General features: G+C 37.3%; 1 pseudogene; it reads left to right on the top strand.

Annotated features, from left to right (window-relative positions):
- The first annotated feature begins 4,262 nt into the window (after positions 1–4,262).
- Positions 4,263–24,405, top strand: part of LOC142411963 (NAD(P) transhydrogenase, mitochondrial-like) — a 34,631-nt pseudogene continuing 14,488 nt past the window's right edge.

Raw genomic sequence — 24,405 nt, 5'->3', positions numbered from 1 at the left:
CTGTCTCTAATCCCCTCCCTGTGTTCCATATGCTTTGATATAACTTCCAGAAGGATCTGTGCCATGATCTTACTGGGCACTGAAGTGAGGCTGACTGGTTGGTAGTTCCCAGGGTCCTCATTATCCTTTTAAAAAATGGGTGTGATATTCCCATTTTTCCAGTCACTGGTGACTTTGCCTGACTGCCATGACTTTTCAAATATGATGGAGAATGGCTTGGCAACTAAATCAGCCAGTTCCCTCAGGACCCTGGGGATGCATCTCATCAGGTCTGATGGACTTGTTTATGTAATGAAACTGTCAATTGAATGAATTGAGACACATGGTCATTTATGCAGTTCTATATAGAACAAAAATTTTGCAGGATATCCCTTCTCAGCCTGTCTTCATCAGTCCCATCTTCTTGCCTTCCTTTTGGTTTCACATGGAGTCTTTCAGTATCTATAAATAGGAATGCTAATAGATGTACTGTTCTTGAAATTTTTTTAAGGAAACAAAAACCTGACAATCTCTCCCCCAAATCTATCTGCGATAGCAAGGATTTACTTTATGTGATGTTGAACAATTTATGGCTCCTGGGCTGCATTTTTCCAGTGGTCTAAGACTGATTTATCTGTATCTAATTCAATGAACATAGGGGTCTGAATTCTGAAGTGGCTAGAGCCTACTTTGTACACTAATAGTGATGTAGGCTGCCTTTAAGACTTGTGTATGGGGTTCCAGAAGATCATTTTACGGTATGTTGGGCTGAAATAATGATTCTGACACTGTTTTATTGCTGTGATGCCAATAACAAGAGGATAAGAGCACGTATGTCTGTCTGTTTCCCAAATGTCACACTACCTCCTAAGGTGTGTTTCTGGTATAAGTTAGAATCATATAATATTATAAATTATATTATAAATTATCTGGTATAAATTAATCTGGGCCACAGCAACCCCATGCAATGCTACAGTCTTGGGGAAGAGTGGCTGGAAAGCTGTGCGGTGGAAAAGGACCTGGGGGTGTTGGTTGACAGCCGCCTGAATACGAGCCAGCAGTGTGCCCAGGTGGCCAAGAAAGCCAATGGCATCCTGGCTTGTATCAGAAATAGCGTGGCCAGCAGGAGTAGGGCAGTGATCGTGCCCCTGTACTCGGCACTGGTGAGGCCACACCTTGAATCCTGTGTTCAGTTTTGGGCCCCTCACTACAAGAGAGACATTGAGGGGCTGGAGCGTGTCCAGAGAAGGGCAATGAAGCTGGTGAAGGGTCTGGAGAACAAGTCTTATGAGGAGCGGCTGAGGGAGCTGGGGTTGTTTAGCCTGGAGAAAAGGAGGCTGAGGGGAGACCTTATCGCTCTCTACAACTACCTGAAAGGAGGTTGTAGAGAGGTGGGGGTCGGTCTCTTCTCCCAGGTAACAAGTGATAGGATGGGAGGAAATGGCCTCAAGTTGCACCAGGGGAGGTTTAGACTGGATATTAGGAAATTTTACTTCCCTGAAAGGGTTATCAAGCATTGGAACAGGCTGCCCAGGGAAGTGGTGGAGTCGCCATCCCTGGAGGTATTTAGAAGACGTTTGGATGAGGTGCTTAGGGACATGGTGTAGTGGTGGACTTGGCAGTGTTAGGTTTACGGTTGGACTCGATGATCTTAAGGGTCTTTTCCAACCTATATGATTCTGTGATTCTGTGAAAACAGCCATTTGGCCACTGAAATAGTTATAGCTGGGAAACAATCTTGTGCATAATAAGACCAAGATTAGGAGTCCTCTACAGTGATATTACACTATCTTTTTACATCCTTTCTTCAATTGCATTATTTACTCCTTGGCTAAAGCTTTTTTGTGTGTTACTTGGTTATCACTGTGATACTGTAATAGTCCTCCCTGCACTGAATTATTGGGTATTTCTCAACTACAAATGCATCACTACAAATTTCCAAAAAATGTTTTTTGTAATTAAACTGTTTCCAGTTTACTTTACTTTGCTTACATTATCTGGTTAGGCAATCATTGTCTGGAACATAATAAAATAATCTAAACTACTGTTCTTGTAAGAATAAACCAAACAATAATGAATATGCCATTGTTTCCTTAGGGACATTCTTCGAACATTTCAATGAAAAAGTTGAGAAAACATGAAGAGAAATCAATAGAATATGGAAATCATGTTGCCATAAAGGAGTATTTGAACAGTATATTTCATTCAAAATGCTTATAGAATGTTAAAGAATTAAATAAAATGTAAACAATAAAAGATTTCCTATGGCAGGAAGCCTTTAAGGCAAAAGTGTAATGAATCATGTGAGGAGTATTGCTCAAGTGCAGTTCCTGTTCTTAAAATCAAATGAGCTAGACCTTTACCAAATTGTGGTATTTTAAGTGTGTGCTTGTGTGTACACACATGTATGTGTGCAACATTTTTATTCAGTCTACTGTAGACGTAGTTAAACTAGATTAACCTAGCACATGTACTGCAAACAGTGCAACAGCATTTTTTTACTGTAATCAGTGGCAGGCTTTTGAAAGGCAGAGTAAATACACAAACAATATGGCTGCAATAAGGCTCACTGCCACAGGTAGATACACCCTACTAGCTGATCTTGAGCTAGCCACTTTAAAGCTAATGGTATGGGTAGCTGAAATTACATTTCTAAACATTTTTCAAGTATGTTGCATTAATTTCTGTTCCTAAATGAGGCCTTTAAATCTCTTGCCATACAAATAATGACAACTCCCCCCCAAACCAAATACCCCCCCCAACAGCAAGAGATATGCTAACTCTTCTCTAAAGCAGACTGCAAAAAGCATTTCATATTATTAATGCTTCTGTGTTTAGAATAGACTTCATAGATTAAGTCATGGTTGAAAAGATGGTGCTTTCTCTTGCTGGTAGTCTACCTGTATGTAAATGAGTCATAAATGTTCTGTGCCTCGCTATATATACCTCAAATATATTTGCCTTCCCGCTGAAAGCAATGGCAAAACCCCAAAGACTGTCTTGGTAAATTGTTGGATGTCACTGTTCGGCTAGAATGAAAATATGATTTAAAAATGCCTATTTTCTTTCCTTCACAAATCTTTAATTGACTTTCCTGTTCTTTTGACTATGAACTTCTCAACGAAGGGCTACCTTTTCCTGAATTCCTAGAAAACTGTTAGTATATTCTGTGAACAGCTATGGACAAATAACACAATAAGTGGCTAACCCTGAATAGCCACTATTTTTTAATAGACCTTAAGGTATATTGCAAAAAATATTACTTTACCCAATAAGCTTGGGCCTGGAGTGGGGTATGTTGTGCATTATACACATTTTTTCTTGCCCTAAACTAAGCTGTTGGAGTTCCTTTAGAATATAAGACAACATAAGGATGTGGTTTAGGTTGCTGCCAACTATATCCAGACTGAGAAGAGCTGTGGAAAATTTTAATTTTCTGGAGGAGGTATGACTTGGATGCACCAAATCCTTGTTGCAAAGGGATTTTAAACCTTTAAGTGTCTGGCAGATGAATTATGTCAGAAAGGAAGAACTATAAATGATTAGAATGAATGCATGATCTATGTGGAATAAAATAATAAAACTAGTGATCTTATTACTAGGAGAATGAATGTAAATGTAGAAAGCAAAGTCTACTAAAAACAAATGTCCAAGTTCAACAGCATGTTGACTTTTATGGGAGGCCTACTACATATAAGAGACAGCTAAAGAAGATTTTAAAACAAAAGAATTGTACAAGTGATTTTCAGTAATTTACAATTATCTGTCTTTTCTTTCCTAATGCAAGGACATAACAATTGTGTGTACAGCAAAGATACATAACTAATGAATTTACTTTACTGACCTGCAGAAAGGAGCAGGATTGTAACTAATCTTACACATGTACACTGGCTTACAGTCTTAATGAGGTTGTAAATTTGCTTTGGGGCATGATGCATGATTATTCAAAACTATTTACATGACTAGAAGGTCCCAGGAGCATGAAATTCAGAAATATTCCTGTGGTTTTGCTCATGGCACCTAAAAATGTAATTAATTAACCTACTTTATATGCATCCTAGTTAAAACCATAAAATAAAGGAAATTATCTGAATTCTTCAAACGCAGTGGTAAAGTTTCCTGTAATTATTCTTTCTGCTGTACAAGCGGAGGACTTAAAGTTTACCCTATGCTAATGTTAATTATTCTTAGGCAAGCATTCTACATTGGAGTGTGTTATTTTCTACAAGCTCAGTCGCTGATTTCCTGTCTGTAGTCTATTGTGTTGTACACAGTAATGCACAATGTCCTGTGGACCATTTGGTAAAATTGCTCAAAGGAGGGTCAGGCCTGAAATAGGTATGGTTTGCAAGTGAAGACATTATTCATGGGAGGTTGTGCAGCTCCAGATTTATGACAGTGCTGTGTTTCATTAGCACAAATTTGAAAAGAATCACCAGCTTGGCAAATGAAATGAAGAGGTGTATAAGGGAAAGGAATAACACTCAGCTCCAGATCCCATTCTAGCTTGATTACAGCCTGTCTTTAGGATTAGAACTACGTTGTTTGGGTTTTTTGTTGTTGGTTCATGGTGCTGAAGAAATTTTTTTTCCATTTGGGGGACAGTTACAGTAGTGAGCTTTGAAATGTATAAAAGTTTAGGCTGAGAATACAGGTGTTCCAATGACCAGTTTACCAGAGGGGAGAAGTATGAGCCTGAACATATTTGCTTCACAGGCTTGCTGTCAAGCTAAACTCTGCTAATTTTCAGAAAAATCTTATGGAGATTTGGATCCTGTTGATTCTAGGGCTGCCAGAACTTTTACTGCTTTTGCATATATAGAGATAATAAAAAGATGACCTTTTCCTTCCCCCAAAAGTGGCTATGGGAAGAATTGTATTAACAGAAATAGCAGGTTTAGAATGCTTTTTATCAATGGGGTCTATGCTGCACAAACTTTTAGAACAGTATTTCACCTTAAGGTAATAGTCATAGTTACTTGCATGACACTGAAGCAGTGATAGGTCATGCAAGGGATTTGAGGATTCAGCCTTTTCAAATTTGGTATATATATGAAAATACCATTTCCAATATAAAACTCAAATCTAAATCTCAAAGACCAGATGCTGGTCTGTAGTGCTGTCGTAACATCAAAGAATGGAAGTTGATATAGATGACCTATAGAATTGACTACAGATTGAAGGCTAGTGCTGAAAACCAGTTCCTCCTATATTGTGCAATCAGCTTGCAAAGTATTAGAATGCTCTTATGGATTAAAAAAAAATATTAAAATGAGAACAGTGTTTTTCTGTTTGACCTTAGAAGAATCTAGGATACAAAAATTACCATGGGTTAAATCTTGTCTTTCTTATATTTGTATAATTCCATTAGCCATACGGGATAGAACAGGATATAGCTTAAGCATTTCCAGAACCCATTGTTGCTTCTCCTTTGGATTACTTAGATCTTGCATCAGAGGTATTCTGTGCTTATTTCCTTCCTTCCTAGAGTAAATGGGCAGGGATTAGAGGGAGATTTTGCTTTACTTTACCTGCTACTCATTAACCAAGCAACTGAGATACTGCAAGTGCATAATTGCTGATAGTGATGAATTGCTGCCTTCCTCCCGAAGGACAGGGAAGAGCTATTAATTTGAGGAGTGTATCTGAAGCATATTTTCTTTCTTTAACAGTTGGTCGCATATCTTCCCAGGATTGTAATGAAAAGCTTCTATTTTCTGTAGCACTTAATAGCACAGCATATAAAGGTTTTCCTTTTTAATAAAAAAAGTATTTTCTGTTATTTTTATCTTAATGGCCTGAAAAAATGATGCACGCATGTGCAGGCGGGAACTGAGGTTTTTCCAGTGAACTTGTTATGACAGTTTTCTTCGTAGAATTATAAATATTGGCAGTTATTTCCTTAGTGTCAGTTAAAGTTCTTATAGTTGTTCCCAGCTTTGCTCTAATGCCACGAGTATATCTTTTAAGCAAAATGTGCTCTGTACTAAATTGCTTTCTTTAGAGTGTTTCTAATAGAAATGTCCCTGCCACATGTATCTGCTTGGTCTGTGTAATCTCTTGTAGAATGTTTTCTGGTGTTGAACTGACTGTATGTTTAAGCAAGCATGCTTTAGTTTTTGCATCGGTGCCAGTAATTAATAGCTTGGGGTATCCCCAGTTAATTTTGGGGACAACCAAGTTTTAACGAGATGTATGCAATCAGGCATTTGATTGTGTGTAATATTAAAGAAAAACATTATTTGCAGAAAAAAGCACAGGCAGGATTTGGGTGATATGTAGCCCTCAAACCAGTGCTCAGCACAGGGGGAGTGTAATACTTAGAAATCCAGCTTCTCTGAAGTAAATGAAAATATTCCACTGCCTGCAAGGGATAGCGAGTGAGGAGAAAAATAATCTAGGACTTATCCTTCTGTGGATCGTCATCTGTAGCATGGATATGTGTATCCAATCAGGCATATATATATTTATATATTTCTTTATATATATATATAAATGTTTATATGCATATATGTGCTAAGGGGGAAGGGAGATGTTCTTTAGTCTGCTTCACAAAATGACTTCATTTCTTTATTAACAAAACATGGTTTATTCACACACAAGCCAGGAAAAACAAAGTGTCCTTTGCTAATCCTGCAGTTTTGTTATTGGTTTTCCCACCTCATGTGTGAGTGGAATTGAGGTTGTCACCTCATTGTGGTCAGTTCCACACCTTTGTCAGGGTAAACAGCATGCAAACTTGTATAAGCAGCATCTGAGCCAAGGCCCTTTTATAAACCAAACTTTAATTTGTTGTTGTTTTGGCATCTGTGAATGTGTGTGTGAGACCATGTGGGCTGGCTGTGGAAGAAACACTATAAAAACTAACAGTGGAATGTTCATCTGGTGATGTTCTGCGTTATTTATGAAAACTTGGGGCCCAATCCTGCCACCTTTTCTCACACTAACCATCCCACTAATGTCAGCCAGTGATTATACTTCTTTAAGGATGACTTATGCACATAAAAGTTTACTGGATTTGGTATATGGATGGAATTTTCAAACTTCATAAGGGAATTAGGTAAGCCGTGTCCCCTGACATCCATTGGATGTTGAAGTGCAATCTGTGTCTTTGGAATTAAACAAAAACTAAGTTGATATGAACTAGGGGGATAAAGTCTTTGTATTTAGTTGTATCTTTTATTTTATAGGTGTTCACTATAAGGACCTGGTTGTGGGAGTTACCAAAGAAACGTAAAGGTGAGAAGTGGGTTGCAGACTCTCCTACTGGTGTCCAGTCCTTGGTAAAACAAGGATTAAAAGTGTAAGTGAAACATAAAGCTGACAAAGAAGCAAAGAGCTCTGCTGAGCAATATAAAGAAGTCGGAACAGTAATTAATGTTGTGAAAACTATATTTGGTTCAGACATTGTTTTAAAGGTTTGTCATTTGGTGTGAATAATGTAACCATATTTACTCTGAAGACCCAAAGTTTCTTTTCATACTTGTACCAAATTAGTTGAATTACCTATAGTATGAAATCATTCAGCAAGCAGATGTAGCTTCATATACTTGCAGTAAAGGAATAGATATTTTGTATGCCAGCGCTGTAGACTTCTATTAAATTTCTTTTGCATTAGAGACCTTGTTTTGTGTCTGTCCCAGACCATTCTATTAGTGATCTCTTAGCTTGTGTAACCTTTAGCCAGATAAGTCACCTGCCCGACTGGTGGAATTCTGGTCACTTAATGCAAATTAATTTAGTCTACTTTTATTTACTCTTGCTGGTCCTAGAGCCTCAATCCTGTGCCAGGATCTGTTACACTACATCTGTACGTAGTAAAGTGAACATATTGAGAGCATAGTAGTGGGCAGCACAAGGGAAAAGATTCTATGTGATTTTTTTAAAGCTGAATCTTAAATTAGACTTAATACTAGCTTAAATTATTATTAGTAGTATGTTTAATTAAACAAGCACAGTGTTTTGTGTCCAAGCTTAAATGAGGATCTAGGAGTGCATGAAGCAACTTTGCTCAAGAAAAATGCAACACTTGTCAGCCTTATCTATCCAGCTCAGAACCCAGTCCTCCTGACAAACTTACTGAATGCAAAGCTACAGTTCTATAAATGGACTAAGTTGCTCAAGGATATGATGCCCTTAGCATGATGGCCAATATTTGCAGCGTACTACCAGACAATAACAGTCGTGCACTACTTGCATGTTATTCTTGCATGCCAGATCATACTGGATTATTGTTTGTCCTGCTGTGGGCTTTACCAGACAGGTAGAATTATCTCAGAAGGGAGACTAGAGCAATGCTGGCAGTTTCTAGAACCTGCTTTCCAGACAGGCACTAGCAGAGGAGGAGCCAGCTGAAATATTGTCTACATGAAGCAAAAACAGAGCTAGCAGAGGATGGTTTTCCTCACCAGTTGGGGCACCCAGCACAACCCAGAGAAGGGAGTGAAAAAACCTAAGTGAATTAACCTAATCTGTGTCAGCTAAATGTGATCATCAATTTAGAAACTAGAGCAGTTTGAGCTTTATGAATACTCCCCCATTTTCTGGCTTCCACTTTACACAAGCAGTCCTAAAGCAATGGTTTTGACCACTTTACCAAAATCTTGAACTTTTTTTTAGGGCTTATGTATCATGTTTTCTTTTTTTCTGCTGTTTAAGCATCACTCTCTCTTTTTGTAAAATACACTATACATGCCCTTTCTAAGAACAATAGCTATTATAGGTATAAAGCAAAACTCAGTTTAGTGAATCCATTGAGACATATGGTAAGAAATTCCATCAACAGCATGATAAATGTGTCTTATATTTGGCATAGCTTTAACATACCACTTTTTATTATTTTTCCATTATAATCTCTCACATAAGTAGGAGTGTAATATCAGATTGTTTGCAAAGGAAAGTGCGAACTGATCACAACATGCAAACAGGATTGTCTTAGCTTGGAGTGGAACCTATAACACTGTCTTTGAAGTTGCTGTGTTTATTTTGAGGCCTGGCCCTGGGGACAGTATGAACTGGTTAAAAGAATCTGTTACCCTTCCTAAACTTGCAGCCTCTGACAACTAAAGGTGCAAAATTCTCCCTGCTAGTTTTGAACTCTGGTTCCCCACATAGTATCACATTGCATTACTGGCCAAACAGTCAAGACCAGTCATCATTCAGTAAAAGACACATTTTGAAACAATTCAGATTTGGAACTCATTTCAAAGCCATTTGGATTTCTATAAGGAACTCGTTAAAAAAAAAAAAAAACAAACCCACAAACAACTAGTTTAAATACTGAACCAATTATTTATGTACATAGGCTACATATTGAAATGGTTTAAAATTTGAACCAGTTCATCTCAAGCAGAATCAATTTGGTAAATATATCCAACACATAAGTGCTTCTTTGAACAAGTCTTTTTCCCTGCCACTTGCTGCCTTGCCGCTGATGTTTATTCAGAAATATTCTGAAAACAGTTTTTCATATCACTGCTTATGATATCATAGCATTCCACTGTGGAGATACAGAGTGAACGTAGTCTTCTGTTTTCCATGTCATGCTTAACATGCTATACCAAAGTAATTTTATGTGTTTCTTTTCTGCTCTCTGTATATCCAAAAATGTTAAGTGCTCTTTTATAGCAAGAAGATTATTTGGGCCCATCCCTGGGCCACTCCTGCTTAGCTGTTAACATCCTATATACAAAAGAGAAACAACTCTTTCCTGGGACTTTTATTTGTGCAAAACCTGTCCAGGACTCAAATATCTAAGTGTCTTGAGAATCAGTAAACAATAAGCTTAACTTTTAGTGTTAAATTGTAAAAATCTATATCTTTATGCAAGACTTTCTTTAAATCTTGACTAGTTTTAATAAGATACAGCTGGTCTGATGTACTCAGAGGCTAAAGCCTTTATCATAGTACGTCTAACAAAACAGCAATGGGACATCTAGGGAGTTAAGCTGAATCAAACCATAAGTAGTTTGCTTTCTTTAAATCTGAACAATTCAAACCAAGATGTCATGTTGCTTTATAGGAGACCTGTTTAGCAAAGAGAGTTGGCACTTACTGCAGTCTGCAGAGCAGCAATTTGTTCTCCCTTCTTTTCCCCACTAGAGGTGAATACTAAGCTGCTATTGACGGGAAAGAACTGGTTCATTCTCTTGGGTACCTGTATTCTCATGCTTAGAGTGCCCTGTAAGTGCTTGAGGTCACATCAGCTTTCACCCAAACCTTGCCTCAATTCCAATATAACTCTGTGTCATCATGTGCATGTTTATGTTCTGTGCCATGCATGTGCAGGTTTAGACTTGCCAAGGAGAAGGGAGCTAAGAGAAATTCAATACTCTTCACCATGTTCTTCTATTTCCCACTTTACTGTCACAGTGCTGTCACCACTGGTTTCCAATGAGTTTCAGTTGCCGGTGTTTCTCTTGACCCTCAGCCTCGCATCCTACATTGAGGGAGCTGGAACTATATTGGGATGCTGTTTTAAGAATATGACAGCTAAGAAAAGACAAGGTTAATATCTTGTGTTTTAAGTTTTCTGATGTCAAGGTTTCTCACATCATCCCATGTGAAACCTCACTCTGGTTCTGATGGAACTATCTCTAGGCAGATGGTGACCGTGACACCTTTGTGCAAGTACCCACCCTGACTCTTGTTGGCAGGCTCAGCACAATGATGCAAAGCAGTTCTTTTCTGTGACCCCTGTCTACATGCAGGTGGATGGAAACAGGTTGGTTTATTATGTATCCTACCCGGTTTGGCCCTCCACACTTTCAGGAAATCATAGGAAATAATCTACCAGTAATTTTTCCCTCTTGGAATAAGATTGACCCAGTAGAGAGGTCCACCTCCTAGTATTTCTTATTTCCATACCCTCTGAATCCATACAGTCTATGGACCTTTTAATACACCTATTAAATATCTTATAAAATACCAGTGTTCAAATTTCTCCGTGTTTTCCCTTCTGGCAGTGAGTGTGTCTAGGATGAGCTAACTCATCAGTATGGTGGGAGCAAGTGAAAGCTAAGTAAGTGAGAAACTCCTGTTAATGATTAAAAAAAAAAGGGGGATTCTGCTACTGCTTTAGTCCTTCCAGACCCCTCAGACTAAAACTTTTTAATTATTCTTACCTGCAAAATATAAATTATCAGGGTCTTTATGTCTTTGAGAGAAAACACAAAGAAGTGGCTAATGAGCAAAACTGTGCAGAAGTAAGCAGTTAATTTCAGTATGAACTGAATTAGTGTCTGGCTATCTAAACTGAGATAGCTGGAGATGAGTAAACTATCCAGTAACAAACATTATAGCATAGGAAAAGGGTAAGGTTATGGCCCTTTTGCTCTCTCAATAGCAAAAAATCCACAGAATAGGATTCAGTAATGATTCCTAAAGAAGGAAAAGGGAACTAAAAACTCATATGCTTGTATTTGGAGAGCTTTGATGTGGCATTTTCATTCCCTGGTGTTTTCAAACCAGATTTTTGTAGTCAGACTAAACTGAGGCATATTATACAAGCCAGAAATTATCTTTTCACTTTCTGTCCATATTTGAGAATGAAAAAAGCGAGGTGAGATAAGTTGGTGAGCAGTAAGGTGTGTTGATGAAGACCAGCTGCGAGTTAGCTGACAGCAAACGAGGATTAGCAATTTTTTTTCCCCAGAGGAAAGTGATGTTAATTCAGCACTATCAGGAGTAACAGTATTGGAGAGCTAGAAAAATCCTTTAACTGTATCACATCTGGGCTGAAAAACAAAGTAAAACTTCTAGAGATCTAATAGATGTCTGATGCATCTCTATGCAAACAATAACCTAAATGACAGGCTTTCTCGTGATTAATATATACATATAGCCTTCCCACATCTCTAGGGACACAAAACAAGACCTTGTCCTGTACCTGTGAAAAAAAAAATAAGGTCTGCTTTCCTTTCCAGCTTGGTGCAGTTTTTCATCTGACCTGTGTAAGGTTTGAACTGGATCAGATATGACGAAAGGCCTTCATCCACAGTATAACAGTTTGGTTCAGTAGATTCGCTCCTTCATTTGTATCTCTGTAAGGAAATTATGACCTCACACTTCAAATGACCTTTAAGAGGAAACATTTCCTACTTACCTATTCCCAAAGCCAAATTATGTTTATGATGGGGATTATGTGGTGTTTGCAATTGAAGGAGACTGGACCTCGTGACTTAGATTGGGCCCTTCAGTTGCATCTTCTTATCTTATTAAAAGGGGTATTTTTCTCTTTTGTTGCAGAAGGACATGAAGCTAAACAAATCACTTTTCATGTAGTCAGCCACAGTGAACTTAAGAGGGGAAAAAATTACAAGCCATGATAATGTCAGCAGTCAATATTGTTTCTCTTTACAGAACCATAAACAAAATCATGAAACTAGTCTCTAAAAGGTCTTGATGACAGCTCTGGTAAACTTAAGCAATCTGGCTACGAAGATGAATGGTATTTTCCTGTTGCACATTCTCTCTCTCTGAAGCTATTTAAATCTAATTAACCTAGTGTCAAACTTTCTGATTTCCCTCCAGTGTTCTAACACAAGGCCCTAATTGTTGAGGGTTTTTTTTTTAATACCAACTTATCTTAAAATGTTTGTTTTTAACATTTATCCTTTTATTTGCCTGTAGACCAAAATAAATTATTACCTCAGGATTGTATGGCTATGACAATGAAGCAGATGGTATCCACAGAAAAAAACCCAATTTTTTGACTAATACAGAAAGCATGTGTATACAGTGACTGTCCTGCCCTTGCTCAATTTGGGTATTAGCAATTCTCATTTTTGCCAGTCTCATTTCCTTCCACTGGGTGAAATTTCACTTCAGTGAAGCCAGTAGAAATTTTGCCATTAACTTCAGTAGGAAAAATTATCGCTCACCGTTAGCTACAAAATACTAATTTTGTAGAGTTGTCTAGAAATTCCCAGAATGACTGCATATCTTATCCCGCAGTACTGACAATGGACCAACTTCTCTGCCATCTGTAGCCAAGGAATCAGGAGAGTTGCACTGGATGCACTCTGCTTCAGCATTTAGATCACTGATGTTAAACTGGTTTTATATCTGTTACCCTTCTAGGATAAAGAGGATTTTACTCTATGCCCAGCTTAGTTTTATTTTAAACTTTGAAAGAAGGAGAAAAAGGTTTTACGTAAGAAAACTATAAAGATGGAAAAAGAGTTTTCCGAGTGTTCAATTTGTCTAAGGAAAATCTTGAAGTTGCTTGGCCTTTTGGCCAAGTAAAGCACTAAGAAACCCATAGTTAACTGGCCTGAAAAATCTTCCTTTAACAAAACAAGCCCAAAACAACAGCAACCCCCCTTCAAATTACAGCATATCTGCAGCACTTGTGAAGAAATCAGTGATTCTTTCCTTAATTCCCCAATAAGTAAAAAACAAACAAACAAACAAACCTCCCCAAAAAACCCAAAACCCAAAACAACCCCACCCACCAAAAACTCCACTAGTATTAGATGTTGCTATCAAAAAAGCCTCCTGTAACAAAAATATATTCTTTATTCTAGTGTGGTCTATATAGCTACAAAAGGTTGACATAAGACAGCATTTTAGTGAATATTTTCTGGGGTACCTCCTGTTCTCCAAACGAGGAACAATAAATTGAAAATATTTGTGAGCAATAGCTTATTGGGAGATAAGTTGTACAGGAATGCTTAAGCAGCACTATGAATGCAGCTTATGTTTCAAACATACTTCCTTGTGAAGGTAACTGAAAGGTTTGCCCTATTTTCCAGTTCTTGTAAAGTTTATATAATCATCAACTTGTTACTTTAGCAAGGGAATCTGTGCTGTAAATTCCTGGAATAGCTATGAGCAGCCCTGTACACTGTCCACATTCTGTGCAAGTGGGATGACAGTCAAGTATAGGCATGTCAGCTGAACCACAGAATTAAAAATAAATAATTCAAATATTGCAGTTGCAAGAAGCACTTTATGCTATGAGTCACCACCTTTGGTATGCATTCTTTTCCCAGCATTTGTCCTCCATCAAAAATTTACTTTTCAAGCCACTGGTATAAATTGGAATGACTTTTGAATATATTGTTTCAAAATTTATTGCTTTAAGATGTCCATTATACTATTGTTGTTATGAGGCTTCTATTAATTATCTAATTGATTTGTCTCAAGAGGTTTTGGTTCTGCTTCTGTAATTTGTATACTGACATTTGAACTCCAGTGAGTGTGATATTTCATGGCATATTTTTGGCATGGATACTTGAATGTTTTCTCATCTGAGGGTGTCACTACCTATCTACAACATTATCTGTTTACATGTTAGAGGTACAAATCAGTAGTGCTGGCACCTAATCCTTTTGGCAGGGATTTTACTGGTCAGATAACGGCAGCAGGACAAGTTTCTCCTGTGAAGGTACAGTTGCTACAACTGATATTTACAGAGTAAAATTTCGCACTGGAAAGCTAGACTACTAGTGTAACAAGGCAATTCAGCTCTCCCATGTGACCCTTCTAAGAGATAAGTAATAGTGTTTGATTTCTTACGATTTTATTTAGGTTTGCTGGATGGTACTGGCTTTAGACACTTGAGCCATCCTGTAAAAATTGACTTAACTGCATTTGAGCATTTCTGAATGCAGAATTTTCTTGACCAGAACCTTTTAAGACTTCCCCAGGGGGTCAGGACTGGATTGTTCACAGGATGTTGGATTAGATCTGCTTCTAATCCAAAAAGGATGTTGGATCATCCAACATCCAACATCCAAACATCCAACATCCAACATCCAAAAAGGATGTTGGATTAGATCTGCTTCTGCTTGGCAGGACACTAAGATCAAGGACTCTTCCTGTCTGTTCTCACCTGCCTTAAATGCAGTACAGCCAAGGGCAATTGAAGTTTGTAGGTGAATGTATTATGTATATTCTGGTTCTGCCTTTAATTTATTTTTGGCAAATGCTCGATTGATTGCAATTATTTTAAGTGTAAAAATACCTTGAATCACATGACACCTCAGAAGGACACTCACTGTTTTTTTAAGGATCTTAAAACAGTCTATTTTTTCATTCTGAGACTGAACTCTGCCTTCTGATACCCATTTCAGCATACCTGTCAGAATTCATATCTGAGAAGAGCTATAGTAAAGAAAAACACTTGCATAGTTGGGCAAATAGGTTAGCATCCTTTGTTATCAGACTTTGGGTTAAGGTCCATGTCCTGTGGAACAGAAGTGTCCCTAGTCATGTTTTGTTTAACTTAATGTTTTTCGAACTTATTTCTATGTCGTTTTCTACATATGGCATCTTTTGTACCGATGACCACCTGCTCTTATAGCCTAAACCAGCTGTTTAACTATGTTGCGTTGTTGAGATAAGATTTTTTTTTTTTTAATTCCCTGAAGTACTTACAGTTTTTAGCCTATGATGCTCTTTAAAGTTCAAGTGCTTTTGAAGATAAAGCATACTGCAGGCACAGCATGTGATGGAATAAGTGAACATAGAATGCACTTTACTCTCTGTTTGATCTCTCTAGATGCTGATAATTGGTGGTGGCGTTGCTGGGCTGGCTGCAGCAGGAGCTGCCAGAGCAATGGGAGTTACTGTCAGGGGATTTGATACCAGGTAGTGTAAGAAAATATGGCTTAGAATCTAGAACACTGCTTAGCACTTTATAAAATATTCTGGTCAAGGTTCTGCTCTCCTTTGCACTGAAGGATGTTCTTTGAAAACAATCTGCCAGGTTTCTCTGTGTCACAGGCAAAAGAGTCTTAACTTGCAGAATTTTTACTTGATTTATTGCTAATTAACACAAACTTCAAATTACTGATTTGAATATTCAGGAAAAGAGAATATAATTTAAAAAACCCCTTAAATATGCTTCTTCCCTACTTCCCAGGCCCAACTTAAGCCAAACATCATCTTCCTCCTTCCCTTTTCCTAGTCTCAACTTCCCTCGTTTTCCCTGCATGTTACACTCCGTCCATCTCCATTCCTTTGCGTGTGGGGTTGTATGCAACTGTTTCTGACCCACCCCTCACAGCTGCCCCTGCCCCAGCATGGGTCACCCCTGGGCTGTGATCCCTCAGGTATGGAATTCCCTTTGGTATGGAATGCCTGCTTCCGAGAGTGTCTCACCAGATGCCTGTCTCCTCAGCGCTCCATGTGTCTCTTTATATATCTCTTCACATCTACCCTAGCAGCTACGGCTCACACGTGAGCAGGGGTGCCACATGCTGCCTTGGCAGCTTTTGGTGTGTGAGAGGGTGTTTCCATGGGTCTCAGAGGCGGCTGGAAGATGGCACAGGGTAGTTCATGGCCTTCTCCTGTTCAGGTCACCTCTGCAGACCCTGCCGCCAAACCTCGCAATTTATGCCCACTACAGCGCTCACACATGAACTGATTAGGCACTCGTGCATGTAATAATTGGGTGTTCATGGGTAAATTAATTGTGTGCTCATGTGTTAACACTGCAATTTACGTTGAGGATGCTGGTGGCCGCCTTTGCCACAAGGGCACATTGCTGGTTCCTGGTCAACGTGGTGTGCACAAAGACCCCAGGTCTTTTTCTACAAAGCTGCTTTCCAGTCATTGGTCCCAAGCCTGTATTGGTACATGGTTTTATTCCTCCCCAGGTTTCTAGCTGGCATTCTGCTATAGATCCTGTATTCCTGCCAGTCTAATTGCTTCATATTCAAACTTTCAAAAACTGGAAAACGAATCATAATAATTTTGGGTAGAAATCCTGTTATGTCATTCAGTCCATTCCTCTGCCAGTGTAATCCATTAACTACAGTCCCTTTTATTTGAATAGTCAAGTTTGCGTCCCAAGCGACTGAACTTCTGTGGTTCCTCTCACATCCTTTGGGAATCTATTTACTTGTAGTCAGGAAATACCTTTTTTCTTTCCATTTTATTCAGACAGTTATATAGATGTGAATGATTCTACCTTGAAGTCTGGGGACTGTTCACCTGGCCCCCATCAAAATAAAATGGGAATCTGCACAAGAACAGCTGTTCCTCTGCATGTATGAGATTGAGTTGGGACCTTAGTATTGTAGCAGTGATGAGTAGTACTGCAATTCTAAACATATGTCAATAATGAATATAATAGAATTATTATGGACTAACTACTGCAATATCTACAGCAAAAAATGAAAGCACTACAAAAAGTCTTTAGTAATCCATATAAATTATAATATACTTTAACACACAACAGAGAAAATGTGCCGTTTAATTGCTGCAGAACTTATCGTAAGTCGTTTATCCAAGGGAACAGCAACTCTCATTACTTAAGAAGGCAGGTAGGTTTTTCTAATGAAGTTATTAAATTGTATGCTTTGAGCACTGACTACTTAGCAAAACCAGCCTTTTTTTAGTTTGGACAAACTAACTTCAGTTTTTCTTTAGTAAAATAAACACCCAGGTAAGTATTTTTGCATGTATGAAACTAATTTTTAGTGATCAGTTTATTTTTGAAATTTTTGTTTGAAATAAAGTTTAGAAGCTGCTGAAGTAAAGCTGATAAATAAGTTGGCACAGCCTGATTTGCCTAGTGCTTATTAAAAGCTGACTCTTGCCCGTTTTCTTTTAACAGATCTAGTTATGATGAGAGAGTCTGTTAACTACTGTGGTCTTGTCTCTGTTAACACAGCAGTGATTGTTTTTATAAAAATATAAAAAAAAATGTAATACTGTATTTGTCATCTCCGTTATTTTTGCTTGGGCCTCCAGGACTGGAACAGCTTAAATTCCTTGGAGCAGAATCTCTAGGAGGAGATAACTGCTGAAACAGGAAAGGGTGTTGGAGGCTATGCAAAAGAAATGTCCCAAGAATACATTGAAGCAAACCTGGTATTATTTGCCAAACAGTGTAAAGAAGTGGATATTGATATTAGTACAGCTCTTATTCCAGGTAAGATACTGCTTATAACTATTGCACAGCCTAAATATATGTCCCTATTAGTATAACATGCTTTGTGAAATATGCATGTATCTAGATATATAGTAAAAACTATCAATGAGTAAAGGCTTCAGGATTAGGTTTTATTTAATTTTTATTCAATGGTTTAGAGTATTTCCTTCTCTTTGCTAATGATTTCCTAGTAATTTTCAATTCAGACACAATGTGATTAATATTTTATATTTACTTGTGAAAGCATCCATGTGTATTACGTATCTCCCTGTTTACCCTCTTTATTTCTAGTAACAATTATTAAACTTGTTTGGTTTGCTTTCTTAAACATGAAATTGGGGAAGAAAGCTCCAATTCTAATCACTAAGAGTGGGATGGAGTCAATGAAAGAATGGTCAGTAATTATGGAGCTGAGGCTGGAGGTGAAGTAGAAATTACTCATCCTGCAGAACTTTACATTTGTAAGGTGTGTAGATTATACATCAGCATTTAGAAATAACTGATGTGCAGAGAAAATACAGATAATGTCAGTGTTGCTCTAACAAATGAAAAAGTAATTATATTATAGTAATAAAGACTGTATTTCCTTGAAGCCACTGCAAGTCTGTCATGGAATTCTTACCAATGTGTCGTGGGGTAATAAAGCAGAGTCTTTCATAAGCAGTGAAACCACAAATTGGAATATTATCCAGACACCATTCCATCTTTGAATGTTTTATGCATTGTGACTTTTATAAGCATGGTAACATCATTTTTAACAATGATATCCATAAATGTCCTTAAATTCATCACTAGAGCTTTATTAACAAGGATTTTGAGTGTACCATTCCAAATATAGAAAAATATAGAAAAATATAGGTATTTGTTTAATTTCAATATTTAAAAAAAGTGTTCTGTGTCACTATTTTACAATATGAATGGTAGATTTGAACACATTACCATTCAGAGGATTACTATTTTTAGATGAAGACCAAGTTCAGGTGTGATCTGGAAAAGAGAAGTCATGCAGTGTATAACAGTAAGCTGATATAAAGGTGCAATTATTTGTCTGCCACCAGAGCACATGTTAGAGTATTGTCTAAACAGTTCAAGTTTTACCAGTTGTTTTTTCTTCAGAACAGTGCAGTCCTAAGTGGTGATATACCTAAGATGATGGGAGACCATTTTGAAATGTGTGAAGATGTAATCAGTTTTAAACTTTTTCTTTCATTATCTCTTCAGGGGTCACATTTGCAATGTATTTGTTTAGTTACAAGGATATTTTTCTTTTTGAATGGAAGATTATTTTTCTGTAATGATCTGGTTCTAGCAGTTAAAACTTGAAGAATGGCAAACATATAAAACTGATGATATGAAGTGTTTGTAGACTTGCTGGCCTACACTGATGTTCTTCTACAATGGCCTAGCTTTGTCTCTTGATTTTTTTGCATCTGCAGCTTTGTGCTCAATTGGTTGTCAAAACTATTCTCAATTTGTAATGTGGGGGCCAGATTAAAGATAGTTAAATTTGCATAATTCCCAACTCTACGTTTAGTATAACCGAGAATAAATTTGCTATCAGCATCTTCTCTTAACAGGAGAAGTCCAGTTATGCCTTTTTCTTTGGGGGGAATAACTATTTCTGCTAATTTTCTGTTGAATATTTGAACTGAAATACTTAGATTTTATGTAGATCTTGCAAATTTAAATACTCCTGTTATTGAACCATTTCCAAGTGTTTTGTTCTGGGTCAGGTTGTATGTGCCTGAGCTGATCTAATGTCACATATAATCAACAGTTTGGATATTGGTTTCCTCTCCTCCCCACGTGTGCTACCTAGACTGGCATGTCCCATGTTGCACTATGTTTGTGTTGGGGTAGTGGTGGGCTTTAGGCACACAGAAGGCCTGCATCTATGCTGTAGGGCTCAAAGGTTTGTTCAATCTACTAATTTAAATGCCCAGCTTACATAGTGAAAAACTTACCCAAGTTGTGAGAGTCCTGTAGTGTGAAAACACTTCAAATACTATTGTGCATGAGAAAAATCCTCTATGCACCTACTATTCTCTACCTTACTCTCTTCAGTAATAACTATAGCGCTGTATTTTCCGTCTTTCTAGTACTGTGTCATTTGTTCTCCTTTGTAAAGACCCATTATTTGAAGCAATTAAAAATGCTATCATTTCAGTATGTGAGAATTTACCTGAGGAGGAAAAGTCTCTCATCAGGTACCAACTTGGGAAGTGGACTATAAAGCAATAGAAGACTACTTGCAGCCTTCACTGTCTTCCAGGTAGTAGATGCATACATTGGCCTGTTCTGGAAAGCTAGGTGAAAAGAACAGTCCAGCTAAAATTTTACCTTGTATTGACTTCTATGGCTGCCATACTTCACTATCATGTCATGACTTACTCCAGGATGTGTATTGAAGCTAACATGTGTGGCTGCATATGGGATGAACTGGCAACTGCAATGTCCAGATGCCTATCCTGGAATGATGCAACGAAAGAAAGAAACAATAATTTAGGGTACAGTGTTCAAGATCAGAATTCAATATAAGTTGTTTTCAGAGCATGGCATTAGAATTCTTTTGTGGTTTTTTGAATGTTCTGCATTCATAATAATATGAAGGGATGTTAAAGACACATGATCTTAATCCAGATCTACTTGCAAAGAATTTAAGTTTTGAAGGTATTTCTATGTTCTTCCTTGGGATTGACTGGAGTGCAATTAATCTGTGAAACACATTGTGCAATGTGATTCTTATCAGACAATCATGAGGTTTTTTTGAATTTGAAGAAGTAGTTGATTTCTTATTCTCAAAAATAAGCACCATATGGTTTTGTAACCAGTTCCCTGACTGGCCTCCCAGCTCATTCAGTCTCTGGCTTCCTGACAAAATTGCTGACTTTCTTTGGTCATGCATCAGAGTAAGCTATTAGTTTTAAACAGAATCCTTAACTTGTAAAAGAAAGCTTTAGTAACTTATGTCTGTAGTAATATGCAAATTTGATTTACTAGCATGTATAAAACAGGCATCAGATCTGTGGAGAACACGTGAAAAGTTTCCAATACATGAAAGCTCTGACAACTATTTATTTTTCTTTCTCATCAGGGTGTGGTGAACACTGGTTACAAGGACTTGCCAAGTAGAATGGCTACTCAAGCCAGTAGCCTTTATTCCAATAACATCTTGAAATTATTAAAGCTGTTTCTCCTGAGCAAGAAGATTTTTACTTGAACAAAAGGACAATTTAGATTATGGGGCTATTGATCATGTCACTACAGGAATTTTGGTAATGAAGGTGAGTTTCAACACCACTTAAACATTTTTGATAAAAACATATAAAATGTGTTGTATGAAAGCAGTGATTTTGTTAGTGAGTTTAGTAATTCCAAAGAAACGTTATTGTTCAATGTCTACGTGATAATGTGGTGAAGATAATTTCTTGCATATTTCAAGACCTAAAATATGGGGTAAAAAGAGATTTATAAAAATTTTCATACTGTAAAATTACTGTTGTACTTTAAACTCATGTTTTTAAAGAATGTGTTACTGAGAATCAGCCCATCTCCTGAGCTACTGAACTGTGCCTTAAGCAATATGACTTCAAGTGCTAGACAGTTTATGGACTCAAATCAGTATGTATTGAACAAAGGTGCTGACAAGTAGGAATAGGTGAGCTGTGTGTGATACTCAAAAGGACTTCAAGTAATGCAACTACTTCAAAGACCAAATGGTTTGATGACACTTACTATGTCTTTGTGCCAAGGTCAGGAGAGGTAGAGCATTGTTGCTTATAAAGATACACTGGTTTTCTATTGAAACAAGCCAGGGTTTAGCCTCAGAATATGAAATGTATTTCAACCCTGATATGATGTCATTAGGCTATATCATGTGTAGTCTCTGTTGTAATAGCAGTAGCCCTCATACCTTCCTAGATCCTTTGGCCCCTTATTCTGGGAGGAGAAAAGGAACTAGATATACAGTTAAATCAGGAGGAAGCCTTAAGATCTGTGAAAACTGATATTACTTGTATGTTGGCTGCAATTTTCTGTATGCAAGATGTTTCTTGAGATAGACTGATTCTTTTTCAGTTAAGTTTATTTTGGATATAGTAAAGAGGAAAGCTTAATTTCTGTAGTCATGGTGACTTGAAGATTGACAGGAATCCATATTTGCCTGCAGGCAGCATTAAACCAAAGTACAGTCATGCTAAGCATTTAAATATTGGCAGACTGGAATTACTGTTTGGCTAAGAAAGTGTTTGTAAAGAGAAGCATATTCATGTTCAGCTTTTAAGGAATGTAGTCTAGGATTTAGGTAGGTTTTCTTGTTTAATGTTTGTTTTCTGGGCTTTTCTTGTGTGTGTGTTTTTGAGTTTTTGTTGTTCCCCCCCGTCAAGTGTATTATATCTGAAATATATCAGGCCAGATTTGGTGCAGTAAGAACACAAAGATGGTTCTTACAACTGACTGAATACAATGGTCGGTGCTATTTTATGGACCAAGGTTTATCATAATCAGCATAAGGTAAAGGCCAAATCCCATTCTATTTACTCATGTGAGTCATCCCACTAATTTCAGAAGGACAAATGAGTAACCATGACAGAACTTTGCCTAAAGGGTCACTCCATAATATAATCAAAGGCAAGATACAATAGGAATCCATCATAATGGTTGTTTTGTTCTGCAACAGAAAGGTGTAAAGTGTTATTTCAATAACCTTTCCCAAGAACAGCACTCCTTTCTATTTAAGAAAAAAAAAAGGCACAAGAACAGGAAGAGCCATGCTCCTACAATCTAGGAAAATGACCACCACAGCCAGAATTTATATAAAAGGTACAAGGGAGTTAATTTATCTATATTTCTTGTTGCCAGGTTGGCATTTAAATGATGAGCCATGCTAGGAATAATTATGTAAAAATACAATGAGCTCCTGGAAGGTGGATTAATATTGAAAAGCAGCGGGCAGTGGTAAATCAGGGTTGCTAACATATCATGTTGCTTTCCAATTGAATGAAAGGCTAAAAATTTAACGTTTCTGGATCCGTGGTGAATCACTGTATACCTTTGGTTACCAAGAAACTTCTTCTGATATTAATTATGTATGAAATAAAGAGCCAATACGGTATAGGTTAGGGACCCAATCCAGGGACAATTGAAATTAACATAGACTGTTCTCAAAAGCTTTGGATCAGGGCCTCTATGTGCTGCATAATTCCAGATGTCATTATCTGTGTTGAAATATATGTATGAAATGGAAAATGAATCATATAGCAAGGTTTTGATTATGTTGAATAATATTTTCCTCATAAACAAGATTGTTATGCTCTTTGCATTACCTGCCTTTAAAAATGATGATAAGAATGAAAAAAGAATAATGCAAATGATAACAGAAAAGGATACATACAGCACATCTTATCAAGGGTTCACTACCTTCAAAGCTCCTGTTCAAGGTAAATGAGTAACAGTAGAAATATCTATTAGCTCAAGGAAAGCAATTTTTGGTGGTACAGAAAGTTGATTTTAAAGGAAGAAAAAAGAGAAGGAAGTCTGTTTCACTTAGTGAACCATTCCATAACCAAGCTTTGTACAGCATCTGAAAAACCTTCCTTACTGCCTCCTCCCAGGGTCACTGACTTAAAATGTTTTGTCCAAAGTATCATCCTTGTTTGAGGATCTCTTTTCTTTGATTAATATTGGGCGATTTGTATACAAGTTTTAAAGTTTTTATTAAAAACTTCCTAAAAGGATAATCCAACTGAAAATTAAGCTCCTGTGATGTCCAAGAGTGAGACTGTGATACCTTTCTACATTGGGCTTTGTCCTGATTGGAGAAATTCATACTGTACTTTGATTTGCTCAGAGCTGACTTGGGTATATTTAACAAAACATTGTGCAAGTGATGACAAAATATGTCTCCAAGTAAAATATCATATTATCTTGGATTAATGAAATGATCTAGTCTTTTCCTAAAGAGGGAAAAACATTTCCTTAAACCACCAACACATATGGTCAAAGAGATTAGTACTGGGAACAATAATATTTTCTCCCAAGGAAGTATTGTTGAACTCTTTGTGTGGTCTGCATCTTTTAACAATGTTCAGATGCTACGCTGTGGTCTGTATTCCTACTAAAGCAGTAAAGGTTGTGAGAAGTCGCAGGGGAATTTATCATATTTAATTTTGGGTTTTTTGATGAACTATTTCTCCATATTTGCCCAAGTGGAATATTTTTTTATTTAAGAAATTTAGTTTGGCAGTTCCATATGCATCTGCTGGATCCTGGGGTCCCCACTTCATCCTCAGGTTGACAAAGATTCTATTATTCCAAAATTAGTTTTCTGGCAAAAACAATGTATACTAGTTATGCATGTAAAAACATGTGCAGGAAATGCCTTCCGCTGCCATGGGTGTCAGTGACACAACTTCAGTGGAAGTAGGGTTTGAGTTCTATGCCTGTTTTTATTTTATTATTAATAAAGAAAAGTGCTTTTTTTATTTTTCTGAGTGCGTACTTTTTTCTTTATAGGTTTGGCAGGTATTTTAGGACTGATGCTT

The sequence above is a fragment of the Mycteria americana genome, chromosome 6, assembly GCF_035582795.1.
Source record: "Mycteria americana isolate JAX WOST 10 ecotype Jacksonville Zoo and Gardens chromosome 6, USCA_MyAme_1.0, whole genome shotgun sequence".
NCBI lineage: Eukaryota > Metazoa > Chordata > Aves > Ciconiiformes > Ciconiidae > Mycteria > Mycteria americana.
The sequence above is the reverse complement of the archived record's forward strand: the minus strand, read 5'-3'. Positions and strand labels throughout refer to the sequence as shown.